At 52.2% G+C, this 16,899-nt stretch overlaps 1 protein-coding gene and 1 long non-coding RNA gene across 4 annotated transcripts in view; one reads left to right on the top strand and one right to left on the bottom strand.

Moving 5' to 3' along the window:
• Nucleotides 1-1,193, bottom strand: LOC122241937. The gene is made up of 3 exons (XR_006222031.1): nucleotides 1,094-1,193; nucleotides 604-729; nucleotides 1-362 (listed from the first exon to the last, which is right to left on the bottom strand). It is a non-coding gene; the product is annotated as an uncharacterized LOC122241937 (long non-coding RNA).
• A 674-nt stretch (nucleotides 1,194-1,867) lies between these two features.
• The window catches only part of MRAS (muscle RAS oncogene homolog), a 55,158-nt gene continuing 40,126 nt past the window's right edge, over nucleotides 1,868-16,899 (top strand). The window contains exons 1-2 of one of the 3 annotated variants that reach the window (XM_042998392.1): nucleotides 2,231-2,368; nucleotides 4,217-4,383. The gene's annotated coding sequence lies outside the window, so the exon portion shown is untranslated. Of the gene's footprint in view, nucleotides 1,941-2,230; nucleotides 2,369-4,216; nucleotides 4,384-16,899 lie in introns of those variants that run through there. The other 2 variants (XM_042998393.1, XM_042998391.1) reach the window with 2 other exon arrangements.

Here is a 16,899-nt window from a genome sequence, read left to right as displayed (position 1 = left end):
TGACTGAACCATACTTTATTTTAGGGTTCAAAGAACAGAGGAGACGGCCCAAATGGGACAAGTGCCCTGTTGTGAGCCCCCAGTCACAACCTGCATTAGAGAATTCCAGGTACCTGTGTGTGATTGCTAGCTGTTTAGGTTCCATTTCTGAGAAGGCAGATTTTTAAAGATTTGTATGTGAAAGTGGTATAAAGACAAATCTTCGGTCTTATGCAGGTGTTGTCTCAGCTCACGCTGAGGGCATTTCTGCCAGAGTGCTGTGCCAGTCAGGGCCCAGGAGAGGACATCTCTTGACAGAGTGGGGACAGGAGGGGCTGGCAGACAACCAGGACACACAGGTCTCAGCCAGTCGCCCCTAAGGCCTGTGGTAAATGGAAGGGAGAGGAAGAAGCAGGTTCAGGGTAAAACCCAGCCAGTCAAGATGAGCATCTCTCCCTCAACCCCCTCCTCAGCCAGTTCTTTTACTCCCTACCAAGGTGAGATACATGACGGCTCATAATCCACATGCCCCCATGGGGACTCCTGGGGGCCACAGGGACTTCATTCAGAGCAACAGGTGGAAGCAGGGGACACAACAGCTCTCACCAAATGGCGGCACGGTACCTGGGGTGCCAGTCAAAACCCGCATCGGATTGGAAGCCCCAGTATGGCATGAAGGACTCTGCAGGAAGCTCCTCTTATGCTTGGGGTAGACAGTGAAGCTCTCAAAATGACAAGCAGATGGGTTCCCTGGTTGTGTCAAGTGGTTCCAGGTCATCATCAAGGTCCACCCACAAAAAAAAAAAAAAAAAAAAAAAAAAAAAGTCTTCAAAATTGATACCAATCATCAAAATGACATTGAGGTACCACCTCACTCCCCCTAGGATGGCTATAATCAAAAAGACAATAATAAGTGTTGGTGAGGATGTAGGGACATCGGTCCTCTCGTCATCCTTGGTCGGAGTCGGAATGTGGTGTAGCTGCTCTGGAGAACAGTTTGGGGGCCCCTCACAAAGTTCGACATAGCTAAGCATATGACCCACAATTCTACCCCTACTTCAGTTCTACTCAGTTCTACCCCCAGGTTTATCCCCCAAGAGAATGGACAACATACGTTCATACAAAGACTTGTACACGAACGCTCACAGGAGCTTCCTTCACAATAGCCAAAAAGAACAACCAACCTTACTGTCCGTTACCGGAAATGGATAAACAAAACGCGGTGTCTACGTACAATGGAATATTTTCTGTCCAGAAGAAGAATGAGCTGCTGCGTGCCGCGTCATGGATGAACCTTGACAACATAGTGCTGAGTGAAAGCAGCCGTCACAAAAGACCACATGTGGTATGATTCCATTTCTATGAAATGTCCTGAATAGGCAAATCCATAGGGACAGAAAGTAGATTAGTGGTTTCTAGAGACTGGGGGGGATGGGGAATGGGGAGTGTCTGCCAATGGGTGATGGGTTTTTTTTGGGGGGGGGGAAGGATGAAAATGTTCTGGAATTAAATAATGGTGACGGTTTCACAACTTTGCGAATCTACTAAAAACCACGTCATTGTACACTTTTAAATTATATTCCATTTTTTAAAATAAGGAAAAAATGTCGTTGATGGCGAGGACTTAGCCGAACTGAAACAATAAAATGGAGCGCGAGTCCTGAGCCCGTCGCATCCATCCCAACGAACTTTGGGCCCAGGAATGGTGCACCATGAGGGCCTGCGGGAAGAGGCGCCGGGTGAGGATCTAGGAAGAGACACGTCCGGGGATTCGAAGCGAAGGCTGTGGAGGTGGCGGCCGGTATCGCTAAGGACTGGGGAGGCGTCCGGAGGCTCAGAAGTTGGCCCGGCCGGAGCGGAGACTTAGAGGTTGGGGCGCAGAGGCTCTTAAAGAGGCCCGGGCGAATTCCCATTCCGCGTCCACCTTAACGCCAGCCCCGCGGCGCCGCGGGTCTGACCGGGTAAGGGCGCGGGGGCGCGGGGGTGCGGGGAAGGCGGCGGCGCGCCCCCCTGCCCCCCGCCGAGCCTGCCGCGGGAGTCGGCGCTAGTGGCCCGGACTGCGCTGGCCGCGCGTCCCGGGGGCCCGGGTGCGCGCGGGGGCGGCGGGGTCGCGGTGCGGCCCCCCCCGCCCGCAGCGGCGCTCTATTTTTAGCAGGCGCTGTTGCAATATAAGGAATGCGCGGCGCGCCAGGCGCTCGGGGCGCGCGCGGGCTGCGCGGTCGCTTTAAGGAGGCGCCGGGGCGGGGACGGGCCGGAGCGGCCGGAGGGCCGGCGGGCCGGGAGCCGCCAGTCCGGCTGCAGTGGGGCCGGCGCGGCGGAGGAGGCAGCGCCGCGCGAGCATGGAGGCGGCGGCCTGAGGGCCGGAGCCGAGCCTGGGCTGGAGCGCGCGGTGAGTGGTCGCAGCCGCCGGGGCGGGGAGGGGGCCCGGCGCTTTGTTCCGGGCGGGAGGTGTGGCTGCCCCCCCGGGCCCTGCGGCGCTCCCCACGCGCGGCGTGAGCCCTGGTACTGGCGGGGAGTGGCCTTTTGCTCCCACCGCAGGCTCCGGCATAACGCTGTGCGAGCGAGAAATCCGCCACAATAGAGACCCCAGTGGGGAGGGCCTGTCCGCCGCCCAGGGAGCCCCTTTCACGGAACCGCCCTAGGATTTCTGGTCTGCCTGGGTGAGGACCCGCGGGGAGGTGGGCGGCGGGGGTGGGGGAGGTACTCTTTCTCCCCCTTTAAAATGGCGTTAAGCAGGGATCCGCCAGGGGTGTTGTCAAATTTATCTCGATAATAAAAAGCAGCCTGCTGCACAAACAACCCTTCCCTGCGCCGCGGGGCTTGGGACTGTAGTCACAACTGAGGCCCGGCTCATTCATTGACCGGACCTGGCTGGGGTGCCCACTGTGTGGGGCATAGCGCCTGTTCCTGCTCTGCGGGGAAGGTAAGGGTAAAACATGAGCGACAGCGCAGTGTGCTCAATAACGGGATTAGGGAGGCGCAGGGGTTGTGGAATCAGACAGTGTGGAAGGCAGGGAAGGCCTCCTAGAAGAGGTGATGCCTGGTAGGAGCACGGGCACTGGACATCCAGTTCAACTCTGTGGCTGGAACTGAGGTCTATGCTGGCCGTGGAGAAAGCCGAGTCTGGAGAGAGAGAGACAAGGGCCGCCTCTTAGGTTGGCAGAGCTCTGGGATTCCCCTTCCTCCCCCCATGGGCTCCTGCTGGTACCTAACCTCGTGGGTTAAATGGTTCTTGCCTCTCCAAGACGCACACTCTGTCCTGGACCTGACCAGAGAGAATGAGTGACAAGGCTCAGGATTCTAGCCTCAAAAGAGTAATAAGGAAATCTGACTTAAAACCCTGAAGCCCCATTGCAATAGTAGCAGCCAGCAGGGCTCACACAGACCAGGCACTTGACCAGGGTGTGTTTTCTCATCGTTTGACAAGACTCTGCCTGAGGTTTTATTGTAATCCCCATATGCTCATGAGGAGCTGTGGCTAGAAAGTTATCAGTAACTTGCCCAGGATCCTATCTAGAGACCATGTGGCTGTTCAGGCCCCTCTTCTGAGGGTCTGGCTGTCCCCGGCTTTAGGGCTCCAGGTACAGCCTGTTGCCAAGTACAGGTTGAAGTGTGGGGTGGTGAGTTGTTGGCATTAATAACTGACACGTGTCAGGGGCTTTGCAGTGAGCACAGTACTTCACCGAGACAGTTCTTAAGAGTTTCTCTTGCTTCTCTTCCCAGGGAAGAAACTCCAGCTGGCTAACATTTTATAAATCTCCTAATTTCCTGTAAATTGCGTGTCCCTGCTGACTGGGGCTGAAAATGTTTGGGGCCATGTTTTTCAACCTTGAATCTGTTCTCGCTCCCAGCAGCCAGTGAGTTTCTCTGTCTGCGGTTTATGGTGTAGTTTTGTACTTTCTCTGCCAGGTCAGGAGGTATTAGGCTTTGATGTTCTGGGGTTTTCAAGGATGCCAGGTCTCCCAGCCTCTTTGAAGGCCGGTGGTGTTGGGTATGCCGGGTGCTGGAGCAGAAACTGCCCCCACCCCCACCCCTGGCCTCAACATTTCTTTCTGGAGAGGAGGGTCAGAGCTCCTTGCTGAACCCTGGTGAGGCTTCCAGGCTTGCCTGCTTTGCTTTGGGAAAAGGCACTTTGCATTTTCCACAACTCATACTTTCGCCTACAGAAGACATTTTTGTGGCAGGTATAACTTTTAGTCTATTATTAGCTCTAACCATAGGTATTTCACACTTTCAGTTGATCTGAGCTGCTCACAAAGTGACAAATCTCTGGGGCTGGTGCCCGAGTTTGATGATCACCTGGAACCAGGGAGGACTACCAGACTGTGATGAACCACACTAGCTCCTGGGGTGACTGGTCCTCATGTCAGTCAGATTTGCATGTTGACCAGCCTGCTGGATCAAGTGAGTTCTCAGGAAGTGTGACCTTCGTTTTATATTTTACGCTGCCTGTAATCAGTTCTGCCCATGAAACGTGTGCCCCGATGGAGTGTTCCTCCTGCAAGTGATTGAAAATATACCTGTTCGTGAGCGTTGTATAGTTTGTACAAATCATACGTATGTGAGCTGAATGGGAACACGTGCATGTGCAAAGCTGGAATATTCTCAAGCATCAACAGTGTGCGCTGAGTCCCAGAGGCTCTGTCCCTGCCAGGCTTGGGGCAGGCATCCAGCCATCTAAGATGGACAGCTACCTTTGTCTGGGATGGGGAAAAAGGGAGTAGCTGGGTGAGCTCCCTGTGCCCTGGGGCATCTGGCAAGTATCCATTGTCTAGGGGCTGAGCAGAGAATTCAAGTTCTGAGAGGAATTTTGTCCTTGCCAACCCTCCCAATCTTGGGTGTTGCCACTGGCCTTATGGTACTGGGTTGGTGGGGCTGCTTTCGGCTGCAAATAACAAAACCCAAGGAAAGTAATAGGCAGAGCTTAGATCTTCCACAGATTCTTGTGAAGTCACTATACACAGAGATGGACTATTAGTGCCACTTTCAGCAAACTTTTGAATGGGAAAGGCAGCCAAGAAGGCTGAGGGTCTGGTGTCCAGAGCAATGGTTTTTGCCTTTTTGGGTCACAGCCTCTTTAATATGCCAGTGAGAAACCCAGAGAAAAGTTGCTTGGGTGTACAGAGTTGGGCATACAATTCAGGGGATTCATGGATCTCCAACAAGCCCTGGATTCCAGGTTAGATCCCCTGGTCTAAGCCACATTGTCTCACTATTGTTTACTGAGGATCTACACTGTGGCTCTGCCCTCCCAGCCAGGCTATCCGGCTGTGACAGTAGAGTCCGGGGTCAAGAGTGAAAATGAGCAGGCAAGTTTTTAGTGCATGCTTCAGACAACAGAGCTGATGTTGAGGTTGAGGTGACAGTGTGTTGCACCCCTTCGCGCCTGACATGCATTCCTTGGTGCTCATCTCCAGTCTTCTAGGTGGTGTTCCTGCTGCGTATGATGAGGTTGGTCTTGCCTGCTCCCAGAGACTGCACCCCCTGCCCCCACCACTGCGCCCCTAGGGCCTTTTAGCAGGTTGGCATGATCCAAGACAGCTCCATGCAGCCATCCCTCTTGCAGGGTTCATGAAGTAGCAATGTGTGTTTAACTCTTTAATGTCCCACTCATTGACCTTTAGGTGTTTTTGGTAGCTTTATCAGGTGGGGACTACTGAGGGCCACGTGGCCAAATGACAGTGTGGGTCATTGCTGGTTGCTGAAGTGACGTTCTCTGTCTCAGAGGGGCCTATTTTCATCTCCAGAGCTTGGCATCTGGCCACTTAGATGGATAAAACACATCACAGATGATTGACATCTGGGCTGTGAAGCTAACGGGCGAGATTTGGGAGAGCACCAGGGATGGATCTGGCTGTGCCCTAATGTGCTGGTAGAATGAGGAGGGGATGGAGAGTTGGGGACTCTGTGCCCCGGCTCTTGTCCTCTCTGTCTAGAGGGCCTTGGGCACATCCCATGCTACAAGGACCCAGGCCCCATCTGTGACTTTGCTGCCTGCCCTCAGGGTTGTCATGGGATTAGATGAAATACACGCATGAGAACATGCTTGGGAGACCAGAAAGGCCCATAAGGATTAAGAGCATCCTGTGCTGCAAGGACCCAGGCCCCATCTGTGACTTTGCTGCCTGCCCTCAGGGTTGTAACCGCAGATAACAGAATCATAGACACAGCAGGGGCCCCCGGAGCATGGTTAGTCTAGATTCAGATCCCATACAGCACATTTCTCAGAGTGGTCAGGGAGAGAACTTTAGGTGGGACACATACAGCATCATTTCATTTTAATACACATGTTTATATGTATTATAAAACCCAGGCATGTGGTGCGTGGGTGGCTCAGTGGATTAAGCATCTGACTCTTGATTTTGGTCACAATGTCACAGTTTGTGAGATCAAGCCCTGTGTCAGTTTGTGAGATCGAGCCCTGCATTGGGCTCTGGACTGATAGTGCAGAGCCTGCTTGGGATTCTGTCTCTCCCTCTCTCTGCCCCTCTCCGGCTCACTTGCTCTCTGTTTCAAAATAAATAAATAAAAACTTTAAAAAAACCCAAACATCACATCATACCCATTTTTTAAATGGATATTTTGTTCAAATTAAAGCTAGAGAGAGATTTTAAGTTAAAAAGTATGGGGAGGGGGGGTGCCTGGCTGGCTCAGTCAGAAGAGTGTGCGACTCTTGATCTCAGGGTCTTGAGTTCAAGCCCCATGATGGGTGTAGAGATTACAAAAACAAAACAAAACAAAACAAAACAAAAAAAACCTTAAAAAAAAAAAAAAGAAGTATGGTGATTTTAAGGTAAAGATTAAGCCAGTAATAATTCACTAGTAAATAAATGTGGCCCAAATGGGAAAGTGTCCCCTTGAATAAAGGCTGGGAAATGTTCAACAGGGAAGTCCCTTCTTACAGCCTGTGAAGGGTGAGGTGGGTCTTTGGCTTCAGCTGGACCCCTCCAGAGATAGGGAGCTTGCTGCCCCCAAATCCATCCACTTTTCCACTTGGGAATCTCTTGTCCTTGCAAAGTTCTCTCCTTTCTCCCCTTAACCTGCCCCCACTGGCTCTGTACCACATGAATCTCTGACAATCCTGCCTTTTTTCCAGCACCAGCTCCACTTTCTTCAACTGCTCCTTGACTGGCATGGTTTAAAGACCATCAGTCTCTCTCCATTCCCTCCCCTCCCCCTTCCTTTCCTCCTTCCTCCTTCCCTCCCTTCAGCAAAGACTTGTGGGCTGGCCCTGGGCTAGACACTCTTTTTAAATTTTTTTTTTTAACGTTTTTTTTTTATTTATTTTTGAGACAGGGAGAGACAGAGCATGAACAGGGGAGGGTCAGAGAGAGGGAGACACAGAATCCAAAACAGGCTCCAGGCTCTGAGCTGTCAGCATAGAGACCGACACGGGGCTCGAACTCACGGACCGCGAGATCATGACCTGAGCCGAAGTCGGCCGCCTAACCAACTGAGCCACCCAGGCACCTAGACACTCTTATACTAGCCACGTCTACGGCTCACAGCAATTGCTGTTGGCTTTTTACATATGTGGAAACTGAGACTCAGGGTGGTTGAATAGGCCACCTCCAGTCAAGGCCTGAGGAAAGCAGAGTCCAGGGATCTAACCAAGGTCCATCTGGTCCCCAAGCATATGGTCCTTCTGTTAATTACCCTGTGCTGCTCCCAGAACTAGATAGACCAAAAATGACATGTCTTTTGTTTCCTGGTGCTCATGGGGCATGTCCCTCGGGGGTCTGACCATACATGGTCAGTGCTGCGGTAGAGCAAAGGTCCCATGCGTGAGGAGAGGGGGCAGAGCAGCCTATGCATGAGGATGTTATGAGGCAGCTGGAGCCACAGAGGCACAGAAGCAGCTGGTTGGTGAAGGGAGGCAGAGAGAGCCTGGGCGGCCGTGGTTTTCCCTGACTCCCATTAGTCTTATTGTCAGCTGCGAACCCCTAAGTCATCTGTGCACTTGGTTTATTTTTTAATTTTGAAAAATAAAAAAATTAAAATGTAAAGGATCACACGACAGACACCACGTGCCGGTACCCAACATGAAGACATGCAACCATCTACTGTGCACTGACTCCATCCTTTGCATGGGAAGGCAGGACTGCAGCTGTTTCCCTGGTCACTAGGCCTGGCTGGTTTGGGCCTGTCCTCAGCCTGAAGCAGACTTTGGAGCCTGGCTCCTGAGTTTCTGCATACTGGCTCTTTCAGCTTCCTGTACCCGTCTAATTCAGCAGGTGCCCCCTGGGCCTCCATCCAGGTGGCTGATAGCTGGGGAGAAACCACCAGGGAGCAGGGCGAATGGGTGCTCCTGGATTTATCCCTTGCAAAAAAGTTGACCTCTCAGAAGCACTTACCTTGACCACTGTGGGTTCAGGCCAGGCTGCAGAGCACAGTTTGGTCCCGCCTGCCCAAAGCAAATGCCGTTTAAATGGTAGACATATATATTTGGAATAGAGAGAGAAGAAACATAATTTTCTTTTTATAATTAGATGGCAGTGATTTGCTAAGCAGCTCTTCTTACACAAACCCTAGCAAAATTCATTTTCTATTCTCAAGTGTAGAATTACTTTAAAGTGCAGCGTGGTACCTTTCCAATCCCTGGCTTCGCCCCTGCAGCTGCCACAGAAGGAGGGCGCCAGTGCCCGGGCCTGGGCCCTGCTCTGCTGGCTGAGTGAATAGGGAAGGGTGGCTCTCCCTGATGTGATGATGACCAGACAGCCCCTCACCAAGCTGTTTCTGCCATCCACCCCTGCGTGACTTGCATGCTGGATCCTGAACCTGCGTCACCCTTCGAAGCTTGAGCTTTGGGTGACAACAGTTAGCAGAGTCACACTTTGGAAAGCTTTGCAGAAGAGATTCAAAAACTTCCAGAAAAACCTTCCACACCCAGGCAGATCCCATTTGCAGGGAGTCATGATGGGAGATGAAGATTTGAACTAGTTTCGTGAGAGAACATGGGGACCTGAGGTGGCCCCCAAATCCTCTTTATTAAGTGGTAAGAATGGATTGAAATGTTCTCTGTCCCTGAGTGGCCAATAAAGAACAACACTGCCTGCATTGCTTTCCCTCACTTTGAGGGAGATGCCACAGGAGCCAGCCGGGAGCTCCAGGACCTCAGAGGGACCTGCTCCTTGGGGTTTGTCTTCTGATGAAAGCAGCCGGGGACTGCACCAGTGAAGGCAGTTAAACATGGTCTAAAACCAGTTCCTGTTTGGTTATACAGAAGTACACATACATGTTATGTTCATAAGCCCATGCCTCTCTCTCTTTTTTTTTAATCTGATGACTTGGATTATGTTTAATTAATTCTTTCCCTTATTTCTGAACATCTCTACTCTGGCTCTGGCCTTCACATCGCTCACTTAAATTACTGCAATATCATTCTGTTTCTCTGTTCTAATTTTGCCCCCTGTAAATCCATCTTAAATTTTTTTTAATGTTTATTTATCTTTGAGAGAGACAGAGACAGAATACGAGTGGGTTAGGGGCAGAGAGAGAGGGAGACAGAATCCAAAGCAGGCTTCAGGCTCTGAGCCGTCAGCACAGAGCCTGACACGGGGCTCGAACTCACGAGCTGTGAGATCATGACCTGAGCCGAAGTCGGACGCTCAACCGACTGAGCCACCCAGGCGCCCCTCCTATAAATCCATCTTAAAATGCAGAACGAAATATCAAAATCAAATCTGAGCATTTTACTCCCTTGCTCACAGACCCTTAATGAGAAAGGAGAAGGGGCTGGTCTGCCAGATACTAAAATACTACAAAACTAGGGTAAAGTGGTATGGCCCTGGAACAGGAGTAGATAGGTCAATGAAACAGAACAGAGTACCTTCCCTGAAGTCCTATCACCTCTCCCCCAACCCCCCCACTCCTGAAAAAAAAAAAAAACCACCTTTTTATTTGAAATGCAACCCACTTTCAAAAGAAAAGTTCTGGTTTCTTAAGTATCTGCTATATATATTTGGTATAGGCTGGCCCTGCTATACCAAATACCCACACTGTACCCAAGTCCCCAAACAGTGAAAATGTCTGTGGGCATGTGGAGCCGCGTGGAGGTTGCCAGAGGGTTGGTGGGTGGAGTTGGGGGAGGCCCACCCACCCCATTGGAACTAATCATTCTCAGGGGGTCAAGGGAAAAGTTCTTGCCTCCCCAAAGCATTATGTATTCATTTCAAAAGCAAAATTAATTTTAATTCCATTTAGGTTTCTTTTTTTACCCTTTACAAAATTGCATCATACCTTCTTGAAAATTCCCCTTCTTAGATAACCCACACATTCACCCCTTTCTATCTGAATTCCGCTGGAAATGTAGGGCCCACGGAGGAGATAGAGGCGAGCCCATCTTTCTTGGCAAGGACCATTCTCTCACAAGTCGGCTCAGCTGCCCAAAATAGCCTCTATCGTGTTCTTCTTTCAATGCTGGCTTTATTGTAACTAGAGATGATGGAAAAGGGTGGAGCCACTGTCCCAAAGCCTTGGGGGCATATATGAAAAAATAACTGTATGAGATCTGTCTTCTCAGCCATCCCTCCACACCCACATTCCTCAGGTTGAGGTTCTTTGGGCAGAGGAGCTGGGAAGGCCTGGTGCTCCTCACACCCAGCCCTTCTCCAGGAAGCCAGGCCCCAGGTGCCCTCTGGCCTCCCAGGGAGCTAAGGTCAGCTGGCATCAGAACCTTCCCGTCCACCCCCACTCACTGACCCCCGACCCCGCCCGCCCGCAGTGGACAGCGGCCTGAGTCCACTTATCTGGGACTGGGTGGGTGTTTCCTGCATGTTTGAGATTTTACAGAGGAAATCAAAATAAAGAAACAAAGCCTTTGTTTTACTTCTGGACTCAAACTGGGGATGGCTGGAGGGATGGAAAGGGGGAGCAAGAGTAGGTCACTTGGCAGTCCAACAAAATAACCATTCTAATAAAGCATTTAACAGGGACTTTTTTCTATTTAGGGTTGGTGTGAGTGAATAGGAAAGACAGGGTGGAGGGCTGGGAGAGCCTCTTTGTGTGGAAGGAGAGGGCCCCAGGCAGGGTCTCTGGCAAGGGTCTGGGACCCCCAGCAGGGCTGCAGAATTGGCAGCCAGAGGGGCCACAGATAGTCTCAGTCTCCTTTCCCACCTCAGAAGACCCACAGGAGAGCAGGAAGGGACAGGGACTGCAGGGCCAGAGGACCCTGGCTCCAATTTCTGCCCCACTACCTATTGTCATGTGACCTAGGGTGGTTCCCCCCCCCCCTCCCATCAGTGTGAGCCTCCCTTGCCTGGTCTCTAACAGGTAACAATGAAGATGTCCCAGCCACCCCATCCCGTTCTTCCTGATCTAGCTATGCTGGATCAGGCCTTCATCCCACATGTGTGGAAATGGGGAGGTGCTCTCCCCAGTATTTCTTCATTCTCCCCAAAGCATTTTCTCCTTGTAGAAATTCTCTGAGTGTATCATTTATTTTTCTTTAAAAATTACCCAGGTGTTGATGAAAACTCTCCCTATCTGCAGTATTTCTGAGGATTTCAGAGTGGGGACTATGTCCGCTGGCCATCTGGTCTCCCTGGTCATCTGCCCCACTTTGCCCCACGCATGTATACAATCAGCTTGGCTTCCTCATTCCCTAAGCCCCACTAAGCCACAGCCAGTGTGTGTAACAGGCTTTCACCAAGGGCTCGGAAGAAAGGGGGTTACCCATTGTTCAGAACAGGGCAGGAGTTAAAACTGAGTAGTAGACATCCTCCTCTTGCCTACTCACCCTTAAAGGATTTCTCCCTGCCTGCCTGTCTCCTCAAGCCTAGTTTACTGCCATTTTCCAGGGACCAATTTTCCTGGACGCTTTCCCCAGAACTTCTGAGAACTCCAAATTTCCATTACTTTTGGTTGCAAAGCAGTAATGACATCTGTCCTGGACTAGGCTGCGAGCCTACACTTTGGCCTCAGAAAAGAGCCACCAAAGAGCCTGTCTAAGCCAGAGTTCTGCACCCTAGCCTTACACCATTAGCTAGGTGTAAGCTAGCACCTTCAGTATGAAACACTTCAAATTCTTAAATTAGGGCTTCTTTCCCAATGACCAGAGCGAACCCAAGTGTGAATTTTTTTTCCTTCCTGTTATAGCATCTTGCAGAATCGCCGTGAGGATTAGAGCTGATGTAAATCAACAGATATTTAGTGAGCACCTACTCTGTATCAGGCATGTGCTGGGCACCCGAGGGACGGTGGAGAATAGAACAGAGGACAGGCCCTGTGCTCATGGAACTGACACATTACATAAGTAAGGAATGCAAAGGGCTGTCAAGGACAGCTGAGTGTCCAGAAGAGCGTAACAGTAATATCTCACCTAGTCTGGGGTGTGGTAAGGCGTGCTCAGGGGAGTAGATGTAGAGTGCTGAGGATGTTGTCAGGACTTAATAAACAGGCATTATAATGCTCCATCCTGGCCACAGGACTCAGCCTGATTGCACCTGCAGCTGGTTGCTGCTACTACCAACAATAGTTTTGCATAGAGGGGTTTATAATGTTTTCCAAGGTTACACGGCCAGTACGTGACACACCCAGGATTCAGCACTGGACGTGTCGGACCTATTTCCATGCTCCTAACTTCTGCTCTGTCTTCGGCCGTTATGCCCCTGGGAAGGTCCCCTGATGGTCCCCTGAGATGGGCTGTAGGGCGGGGCATAGCTCTGAAGCTTCCCTCTTTCTCTGCATCCCTGAAACAAGTCAACATGGGTTGTGGATGCTGGTCATTCCTCCATCATCAGAAATAAAACGTGCTTCCTTGTTAAATCCTGGGATGGCCAAGCAGCAGGAGTAGTAATACCTCAGTTCATCTCAGGGGCTGGCATCTCTTTGTCAAGTGAGGAAACTGAGGCACAAACAGATTGAGCAGTGGCCTAGGGCCACATACCTAGCAGAGGGGCAAATGCTTTGATGCAGGACTTTTGATAAAAGTGCTGTATGTGGAAAAAACAGGTGGGAGGCCGGTGGTGGCTCCTGGGTGGGTCGCACCCCTTGGGAATGGAGCCGGTCTGCCAGTTGTGCTCACTGCCCCCTCCCCCACCCAGGCACAGCTGTCTGGCCTGGCTAGGCTGGTGAGGAATGGGAGGGAGAAATAGGTAGGAGAAATGCAGCAATGTTTTGCACTTGGAGAGTGAGATGTGAAAAGTTGCCTCCTGCCTTTCCAGCGGGGTGGGCTTAAAATCGGGACTTTGAGAGGGTCCCTGAAAAGTTACCTCCCCACTTCCAGCCCTGGTGCACCCCTCCAGAGCCAGGCTGCTGGGTCCTATTCCTTCCTCGCTTCATAGGCCTTTGCAAGGAAACCCCCACAACCTCCCCAGCTGCTCATTGTCATGCCCACCTCGTTTTCAGGAAGTTTCCCTTTTATTTTGCTCCAGTCCAGATCTCTACAGTCTGGTTACTCTTTTAAAATGGAGATGGGATTGCTTCTTCCCACCTCAGGCAAGAGCCTGGACCATGTTTCTTTCTCATTTTAGCTTCAACATAAAAATTTTAACATTTTTCATGAATGGTGCTTGACATCGTGAATATAAATGATAGAAACAAATCAAAGCAACGGTCGTTTCTGAATATGTCTTTCTGCCCTTTACCTCCCTGGGTTCTGAACACTCTTCGGGTGGGCTGTGTGCCCTCCCCCTAATGACTGTGCCCCTGCAAAGTCTCTAGGCTGAGTAACCCCTGCTGCTGTTACTCCTCAGTGTCATTTCCACATCCTTTTTTTATCATGCCTCTTTGTGGCCAAAGCCAGGCCGGGGCAGTGCAAAGAGTTGTTGGCTCCCACTCAATTGGGCATGCTGAGGCATGCTTGAGGTGGCCAGGGCTGGGGGCAGGTGCCCCTGTGGGCCGGAGCCACCCAAGGGTGATTCGTTTGCCTTATACAATGTATAAAACTTTTTAACAGGTAGCTAACATCAAAAACTCAGTCTCATGTAAAATTCAGATTCCTGGCTACTCTTAAACAATTTAGGCTATCTGGCAACCCCTTTACAGATAGGTTCATGTTGGAGCAGTCGGTGGAGGGTAACAGCAGTCTCCAATTTGCTGCAGGCTCCACTGCTCCCTGCTGCCTGCACTCACCTGCCTCTCTCATTTATCGACCTGGCCTCTGTGAACACATGAGGCTGGGATGTTCAGTTGTCTCCCACATGCCTCTTTCTGCTACTGCAAGGGAAAGCAGTTCAGATAGTGGGTCAGCCAGGATTGGAGGGCTGAAGTTCAGCCATAGTCAGTCCTGGCAAAAATGTCCATCTCCTAGCAGAGGGGCTGCTGACACAGAGCAATGACTGTCCCTGGCCTCGAGGCCTTCCCTGTGCTGTCTGGCACCACCCTTGCCCTTCTGCTGGGCCACTTACTTCCTAGTGTGCTAGTGTGAGGCCACGGTTCCATGAGACAGGCAGCTCTGGGCTGACACAGTTCTGAAGGACAGTCTCTGAAGCTGTGCTCTACACACACACACACACACACACACTACTCAGGGGAAGGACAGTACCAGGAGATTTGCCTTGCTGTCACCAGCAGGCTCCAGGGACAGGGTGTGGCATCCCCAGACCAGCAGGTGGAGTGGTCAGGGAGCTGGGACCTGGGAGCTGCAGGGAGCTCGGTGTTTTGAAAGTGTGAGTGGCAAGTAAGGACTCCTTCACTGTCACCTACTTCTCCTGATGGGCCATTGCCCATGTGTGTCCAGTGGAACTCCTCACGTGGTATGTCCCTTATGAGAGCCACCATTCACTACTCTGGGACCCAGCTGGCCCATCGGGTATAGTGCCCACACCACCTCTGCCCTACCCTCTACCGGAGCCAGAGTTCTGGCTGCCTCCCAGTGTCAACCCTGCATTGTGGAAATGCCGACAGCAGACCCCTGCAGTGTCTCTGTGCAGAAAGCTGTGCCCTAGAGAGGTAACGAAGATGAGGTCCGGCCATCAAACCCCAACCCTACCCTAGTGGGGGAATCTGACAGGGAAACAGCTCCCCGGCTCCCAGATTTGAAGGGAGAAGGAGGGGGGCTTGTTCCCCAGAAGAGGTAGAACGGCCCTGTGGCCGAGCTGGGAGCTTTGTGGTCAGACTCACAGACAGACAAGCCACAGAACCTCTGTGACCTCAGGGTTGATCACTAACAGGTGCTAAATGGCACCTTATTGGCTGTGAGGAGTCAAATGGCGTAATGGCTGCAGAGCACCCTGCCACCTGCCACCTGGCCAGCACTCCCCAGACGCAAGCGAGGTGGCTGCATGGATGGAGGCCTGGAAGGCAGGAGAGGGCTGGGGAGGAAGGGATCACTTCAGGATGCTGGGGAAAGCAGGGGGGCTTCTCTGTAGAGAGGGAATATTTTCGCAGGCGGAGGGAAGGTGAAAAGACAGGGCAGGCAGAGAACTTTCATTGGCAGACTCCGAGGTGCTCTGCCAGGGGCCGGAGTCCCTGTCCTCAAGGATGCCATACTAGGAATCAGCAGAGAGGCTGCATGAGGAGGCCAGTGGTGCTGGGGGCTGTTCAAGGAGGGCCTGGAATGCTCTGGTCAGTGGGAGAGCTTCAGACACCCGTGGGTGGTTTTTCAGGGGGGAGCAGTATGCTCCAGGGCTGTTTAAGGACCGATAGTGCTGGAGGGGTGGGAGGATATGGGGGGCAGAGCTGAGCCCCTGAGGTGCACCTGCCATGAGTGGCAGACTTGCTAGGCCTTGGCCTTGGATCTGAGGGAGGAGAGGTGTTTGAGCTGCTAGGGGAGGAAGAGGGCAGGAAGGAGAGACAAGGGGTCTCGGAGGGGGGGGGGGTTGTTGGCTTTTAAAAAAATTTAATGTTTAAAAATTAAAAAAAAAATTTCTAATGTTTTGTTTATTTTTGAGAGAGAAAGAGAGATAGAATGTGAGTGGGGAAGGGGCAGAGAGAGGGAGACACAGAATCTGAAGCGGGCTCCAGGCTCTGAGCTGTCAGCACAGAGCCCGACACGGGGCTTGAACTCACGGACTGTGAGATCATGACCTGAATGAAGTTGGATGCTTAACGGACTGAGCCACCCAGGCACCCCTGGCTGAGTCCATTCAGAGAAGGGTTGAGCCTGAGCAGCCCCCTGAGGAGCTGTGAGGAGGCTGCTGCGGCGGAATGAGGAGAGAATAGGACGGTGGTGGCCCGCCAGGGTCTGAGGGTCCTCACTTTGGGGACTCCCAGAGTGCGCAGAAGCCACCCCTTGCTGGTGGGGTGACTGCCAGAATGACTTTCCCAGTGGGCATGCAGGCTCCGGTGTGAGGCTGCGGAAGTTCTCCTCGGCTGAGGAGAGACTGCCCCAGCCCCAGCCCCAGCACTAGGTACATATTAATAGGCCCCTGGGGCTGAGAGTAAGAATTCAATCGTAAAGCCACTTCCTCCCCTCTGCCCTAGCTGCCCTGAAGGAAGCTGTGACCCAGGTGGCAGCCCTGCCCGCACCCCTGGAGTTCACTGCCACCCTCCCTGTGGTGGTAGGACATGGGGACATGGTGGAGGGTGCCGGGGTGGGAGCTTGGAGGTTGAGAGGCCCGGTGTCAATACCCCGTGAGGCAGAGATGCCGGTCGGTGGGGGGAGGGGGGCATGTTGTTTTGAAGGTCTATGTGGACCTTAAGACACTGGGGCCCTCGCTAACCCCTCTGTTCCCAGAGCCTCAGACCTACCAGGTGCCCTGGTCTAGCTGGGTGGTGAGCAAGGCAGAGCTTTAGTTTTTAGTTGCCAGGTCCCAGCTTTCCCCGTTACCACGCTGTTCCCCTGGGCAAATGCCCTAACATTCCTGACTCTGTCTCCCCACTGGTAAAATGGGGAGACCGAATGCCACCTTGCATGGTCCTGCCTCATTGTGCCGGCCGGCCTGCTTGACCTTCCTCTTCCCACCTGACCCTGTATCCCTTCCCCATCTGCTTCCCTCTCCTCAGAGCTTCTGGAATATTCAGAGTTTCTGCCCTGCG

The sequence above is a fragment of the Panthera tigris genome, chromosome C2, assembly GCF_018350195.1.
Source record: "Panthera tigris isolate Pti1 chromosome C2, P.tigris_Pti1_mat1.1, whole genome shotgun sequence".
In the NCBI taxonomy this organism is placed as follows: domain Eukaryota; kingdom Metazoa; phylum Chordata; class Mammalia; order Carnivora; family Felidae; genus Panthera; species Panthera tigris.
The sequence above is the reverse complement of the archived record's forward strand: the minus strand, read 5'-3'. Positions and strand labels throughout refer to the sequence as shown.